The sequence below is a fragment of the Glandiceps talaboti genome, chromosome 22 (assembly GCF_964340395.1).
Source record: "Glandiceps talaboti chromosome 22, keGlaTala1.1, whole genome shotgun sequence".
Classification (NCBI taxonomy): Eukaryota; Metazoa; Hemichordata; class Enteropneusta; family Spengelidae; genus Glandiceps; species Glandiceps talaboti.
Window position 1 is genome coordinate 8625322 of NC_135570.1, and position 7293 is coordinate 8632614.

A 7293-nucleotide genomic window follows, 5' to 3' on the forward strand; every position below is an offset into this window, starting at 1 on the left:
AAACGAAAGATATGCCATGGAAGTTTGTAATATTTGACCAATAGATAATATTACTTGAAAAGTGTAGGGGACGATATGCCGACTACTTGCAAAAGTTTGATAACAGGATTAGAGAATCGTGGGTGATATTCTTAACTTTTACACAATAGAAAATCTCGCGACTTATTTAAACAAACTTAGCCAGGTGTCTGATATTCAGACCGTGGTGGAAGAGACGTGTTCCACTCCAGACAACCGAGGTTCCAGTGTTTTATCAAAACCTTTACGGATTAGCCAGTATATGTAATAAAGGGATAAACTGCATATGAGATGATGTATGGAGTGTGACTGGAACACAGCCTACTTGATTAAAGCCCAGAGCTAGGAGAGACAGGTGCTCTCAGCTCTGAGGTCAAAATCCAAGTCCCGAATCTGCGACGCTATGGTCGTTACTGTAATTAAATTACAATAAGTCACACATAGGAGATGAGCTTCCCAATATAACAATAGGTCATGCATAATTAGGAGCATCATAGAAATGAAACAAAGGACACTAAACTTTAACTTGGATGACATCTCCATACGATATTAGTGTACCTATTGTCTTAAGACCCATGTGAGCTACTGCAATAAAATATATTCATTTCTTTAACTATGTGTTTGGCGACATACTGTAGCCAAACAAATTCACGAGAGTTTGCAGGATTCGTCAAACGCCAGAAATGTAAGGAAAGTAGGAGACAAGACGGGTCGTATACCTAACTTATAAGAGTTGTCAAAATTTCTTGTCGTCCTCGGATATATACACGCTGTGGATGTGAGTAATTGCCATGAATACACATGGAACTATGACATGGTCACGGGGAAAGGGAGAAATGATCCCTTCCAGTGCTAATGTATAAGAAACAATCTTAAAAGAGGTTTATATATAATACCCCAAAACCAACATCAATATGGTTTGACATGCGACGTCATATATTAGAGTCTAATACTATTAGATATGGCATATATGTGAAATGTCGCGCTGTCCTCGGAGGTTCTTATTGTACTGCACTGTACATTAATAGTTTTTGTGTCTCCATCTCCACGTAGATGCATTATGTTATCATTACTTGTATTGGATGCATGTTGTTTTTTTGAAATTTAGTTTTGTAAGAAATAAAGTTCATTTCTTCTTGTCCTCAAAGCTATCTCTGCAATTTTAGGTTATCGTTTGCAGGTTTTATGCCAGAAATAGGTATTATTACATATTACTTACTTTCGGATTAGTGTAATTAGTGCATAGATGTAAATACGCACTGTTTGCCTTTTCTCTTTAAAGTTTAATGTCATAATCCCTCTTACCCAATGGTACAAACAAATTACAGCTCTTATTTGCCAAACTCTGAGCAGGCTGTAACTTTCATTTTTGTATGTATGTATGTATGTATGTATGTATGTATGTATGTATGTATGTATGTATGTATGTATGTATGTATGTATGTATGTATGTATGTATGTATGTATGTATGTATGTATGTATGTATGTATGTATGTATGTATGTATGTATGTATGTATGTATGTATGTATGTATGTGTGTGTGTGTGTGTGTGTGTGTGTGTGTGTGTGTATGTATGTATGTGTGTGTGTGTGTGTGTGTATGTATGTATGTATGTATGTATGTGCGTGTGTGGTGTGGTGTGTGCGCGCACGCGTGCGTGCGTGTATGGATGTATATGCATTACGATATAAAATACAACACATTTTCATGCATAACATCACATTTGTACTCTCGAAATTAATGTTTTCATTGTTTAATTTACACATTGATATTGCTAAAATCGTTATTTTCATGTTTGCAATAAATGTTTGCATTCGTAAATTTCATGTTACTATTCGTCAATGTCTATTCATGTGATTTTCAATATTGTTATCAATGAATCATAAACTTGCATTCGTAAATAACATCTGCATTAATCAACTTATTTTCAAATTGGACAAATATTATATTTGCTTGCCAAAGCCTTATGTCCACATGCTACGATCCTATTACTGTTGTACACGAGCGTCATTTGCATAGGTACGCATGAGTATTGCGATTCAAATGAAACTTTATATATTATGTACATGTGTAATATAATTGTAAAACTTCAACTGAGTGAGTATATGATTGTATGATTATAGCATGCACAAGCAAAAATATTGTCTTTGAACAGAAAATATGGAATATATACCCTGGTCGTTCTACGTCACGACAACCCGTGTCCACGTCACTGGTTATGGGATGTTCGAAATATGAGCAAAAACGTTCTAAATCGCTGTTATTTTTCCCATTTGGCACGAATTATGCTTGAGGAGGTATAACTATGTTATTCCTAATATTTGTCTTCATTCAGCCAGGAAATACTTAGACCTAAAGATTTGACACTACTAGGAGCGACTCGTGGTGACAAGGCCCCCTAGGTCATTCGTATTTTCCTTGGCCGAAGGAAGAAACATATTTGGGGATAATATCTAAGTATTGCATGTTTGTTTGTGTATAGGAGTATGTACATGAGTTGACAGTGTGCACACAAAAAGTGGACATGCATAGTATATGTGTCCGAACATCCCATGATAAAGAAATAGACTGAGAAGCATTGTAGTGTTATTAAATATGATACCAGAATACCTAGTTAGCGCTATTCCTTGAAAAACTCACTTTTTGAAATCCGACGCTTCAAAACTAACTGTTTTGATGAAATCTTTTGGAAGGGACTATAGTTTCGAAAACGAACTGAAATATCAAGAAGAAGAGGTTTATATTATGACAATTATCAATCATAATATGAGGTAAAAAAAAGTAAGTGATTTCCAATGAAATGATATAATGATATGGTTTGGCCTAGTATACTCTGACCACGATTCATCTGGGTAGATCAAAGTGGCCATGGGTATTTCTTTTCGATTGTTAACGTACAACATCGCGTTCTACTTGAAAAATCAATGTGAAAGAACACTGACAAAATATGTGTTTGTAACTCAATGCACTGTAAAAAGCTAAAAAGTGTGTAAAAAGTTTGTTATTGTACGTATAATAACAAACCTTTTACACGTTATAATATTTTGCAATTTATTGAGATACAATGACATGCCATATGTTCTTTCAAATTGATTTTTCAAGTATGTAGCCACGATAAAATTATTTTATAAATCCAAAATCCAAAATGAATTTAATACCCCCAATCCTCATCCATGTGGCCACTTTAGTCTCAAATAATTTCTTGGGGTTCATACTCTTATGTTGACAATTAATCATCATACAAACTGAAACATATCGAGATAGAATCCGTAAGTATGGAAAAGCTATGTTGATGGATGGTACTCTGGGCAGAACTCACTGCACTGCTTTAATTTGCATATTTCAATATATAATATTCAAATGTGTACTGTATTATGATTGATATACTATAACATCTGTAGATCTAGAACATTATTCTACTGTTTGCTTTGATAAATGTTAATGTACATTACAATAGACAGACCCACCTTATTTAATCACAATCACATACATACATACATACATACATACATACATACATACATACATACATACATACATACATACATACATACATACATACATACGTGCGCGCGCGTAATATATGCATGTACAGTATGTATGTATGTATGTATGTATGTATGTATGTATGTATGTATGTATGTATGTATGTATGTATGTATGTATGTATGTATGTATGTATGTATGTATGTATGTATGTATGTATGTATGTATGTATGTATGTATGTATGTATGTATGTATGTATGTTGTTTCCATACATTTGTGTTTACGTGTCCGTGTTTGTGAAAGTGTAAACATATATTTTGTTAGGTAGAATAACTTACTGGAAATATCATACACTGTGAAGAGTATTGCATCATCTGTGGGTAAATTTATGTTTTTGTATCTGTATAGACAATCAATAAAATCAACTTGATTTTTGGGTCCGCATAAAAAATCTTGCCACTGCACTATCTACAGATAATATTGACAGATACAATGTCTTTTTAAGTAACTAACCACTTTTTAGTGAATATATGGATATTTCATGAAAAAAATGTCCCCGTTCTAGTTAGAACAGGTTTAACATTTCGAGACACGACCTTTCTATGTTTCATGGATTCTCGATAATCTAATCCAAAAATGACACTTTTCTATGGAGAAATATTGAATTTTTTTACAACACTATGGAACAATTGTCAAAAGGAACACGAATATTAACTGTTTTTTAAAAAAAAGATCTAGTAGGAAATGCATTGATCAATATCCATGACGGAGAGGTTGGAGACAGCTGAATCACAGAGTGTCCATCAAAATAATATGATGTACGTGCCAATAGCGAACATATAAATCTTAACTCTTTAGGCATAGATGCAAAAATTGAAAAGCGTATTGCCGTCAATATGGATACATTTCAACCATTTTATCAACGAGCACTTTCGCGCCATGATTATTTGTCAAAAATTAACGTTTTTGTATATAAATTTTAATTTGATTTTGACCACGACTATACATGTTATGAACCCGAACTAAAAAATTTTCATTATATTGGACAAATTTTTCCTGTTTTCATAAAAATTGTGTCAATCATTTTCTCCGTGACCTGTCTCGTTGCTGGGTATTAATAATAAAAAAGTATGTAAATGACACAATACGGATGACATGCACAGATTGGCAGTGTGATTTTCACTTGCCTGCTACACGTCACTAAAACACTGAGTAAAATAGGAGGACCTTTATCATGTCTGTGTGCTCTTTGACCAAATAATTTGAATAAAATTACGATTATCAATTCATACTGACTACATGGCACATATTACAAAAAACAATCTGCCACCTGACACACAAGTATAGGATAGGATGTTAGGCTGATGACAATGGGCGGTCACACTGTTGTCAACTGTATGGAAAATATAGGTTCGGATCGAAACAGATTTTAATGAACCGTGATAGATTGACCTTCGAAATGTCAGCCACAGACGGAATAATAATGAATCTGGATATGAGGTCGAAAACCCAAATACCTAAATACGTTACAAAAAATGGAATAGGGTTGTATTAATAACTGGGGTTATGTACAAATCTGTAGTAAATTAGATGTAAAATTGATAAATCGGTTGCCACCTTAATTGTCGATGAATTTGTCTATTTCAAGAATTTAAGAGTTTTCAAATCCTTGAAATAATTGCATTGATGACGACAAGATAGATGATAGATGAAAACTAATAACTTATATCTACCAGTATCAATGTAAGCGTAAATGATCGATACTCACTAGAGATTTCAGTTATTAAAATATTTGCTATATTTCATAATTTCGTGACGTTTCCAAAATTGAGTAATGTAGACTTTGGATAAATAACTAAGCTCAGGGCTCAGTGTTTATATTTCTTCTGCTGCTACACCACAGCCCTCACATATCATTTTATGTATGACAATATATCAAAAAGCTGTTTTTTATTTTTATAAGGTATTTATAATATAGTACTTTATATACCTAATTGGGTAAATACGCACTCGTTTAATGGTAGGTGGATAGTTTAAAGAGTCTAGTGTCTGGCATTTTATTATTAACCTTAGATTTGACCGCGTCAGGAGAGGGGGTGGTCGGATTTTCGCCATTTCGAATCTATAGATTGGTTATTAGGTTACAAGTGTATGCTTGATGAAAATTTACCGCCATTCCATTCAACGTTGGGACCCAGACATTTACTGTCGGGTAATTACGAAGTATTGAAAACGGAGATACATGCGTTTATGAATCTGTACGCTGTCAGTGCAGTCCGGTTTTCAAAAGTTGTACGAATAAACGTTAAAATGACTAGCAATGGCAACAGATCGCATGTCCAGCTATAGATAGCATAACGAACGGTGACATTGAAGAAGCGGATATATCGAAATCTACTGTTATGTTTTAATGCTACTTCTGTGATTACAACAACAGCTTTTTCGTCCTTTTCCCAACTATTTCAGCAACGGAAATCAATGTACTTACCTTGATTAATACGTACTTTGAATAATTGACACGAAGTACTCTTTCCTGCCGGTAGAAATCGGAATTTACGGAGAACCTTTATCGCAACCGGCACCACAACCGTTACGTATAAATCATTGACATTAAAAAAAACCTGCGAGGACACAGCTGTGTGGATGAACGGGGATTACATTGCCAAACAAGCGATGACACGCTCTGTTCAAATAGTCATCACTCCATTAAACTTACGTCAAAGTGCAAATTGGTGGCAAAGGCTTTCCACTTGAAATAGCCTCATAGCCTATCTTATACCTGAATTTTTTTCAAACCATCGAAAATGGTGTGCTGTGAGTAACACCGTTTGCCATTCTGAAAGTTTATGTCAGGTAGGAATTTTGTATTTGCTTTCATTTATATGTAAAACAGAATATTCAATATAATACTACCGGGCAGGACGACAGGCTTGGAATGAGCCCTTTTTAATTGAATTGGTATTGTATGCATGAGTTGTATTTATACATTCATCCTACACGCCTACGTTGCATCATCTACTATGTACAGCCAAGGATCCTATATATAAACAACAGTTGTCCACTCGCATTCTCGCGATCAGGGTCCCACGCTACGATAACATAGCCAATAACGAGGAGACATGCAAACAAACTCTTTTCCGGTCAAAATTTGCATGACTTACGGGAGACTTTTTCCCCAATGGGCAAAACCCAAAACACACGCCATATTCAATATGGTGGAATACAGTGATAGGTACATCCATCATACACTAGTCGTGGGGTAGACACGGAAAGCATGATAGCTATAAAACTATTTGTATGGACCTTAACAAACTATAACCATGCATACAGGAGATAAAATTAACTAGAATAAACGTATAGAAATAGCAGAGATGATACAGTGTACAAAATGACATAACTCAAAGGAAACACGAGTTTGTTATCACATTTTGGATTATTTTGTTTTATGGCCTGGTTTAGTAAGTGCATGTTTATTATGATCCCAAACAAGTGGCATATAACATGAAGATATTGCAATGTGTGACTAATGTCTGAAATATGTCTGACATACCCTCTTATACGTCTCTCAACTTTGATATCTCCTGGCTCGATTTGCTTTGGCTCTAGATCTGCGGATGGTGATAGTGAGACTGACGATGATGCTGTTGGAGGAGGAAAAAACATCCATATAAGGCTGGGGTCAGAATTTACGGCGGGGGGGGGGGGAATTGGAGGCCATGAAAAATTGAGGGTTCAAAGGGTGGGGGCATGAAATTCTTATCGTCTGAAAGGGGGGGGGTCGAAATA

The 7293-nt window shown here is 35.0% G+C and overlaps 1 protein-coding gene across 1 annotated transcript in view; it reads right to left on the reverse strand.

The window, feature by feature from the left end:
* LOC144452118 (uncharacterized) overlaps positions 1 to 6108 on the reverse strand; it is a 15956-nt gene extending 9848 nt beyond the window's left edge. Inside the window, exon 1 of the mRNA XM_078143141.1 lies at positions 5996 to 6108. The gene's annotated coding sequence lies outside the window, so the exon portion shown is untranslated. The remainder of the gene's footprint in view (positions 1 to 5995) is intronic.
* Between the last annotated feature and the right edge of the window lie 1185 nt (positions 6109 to 7293).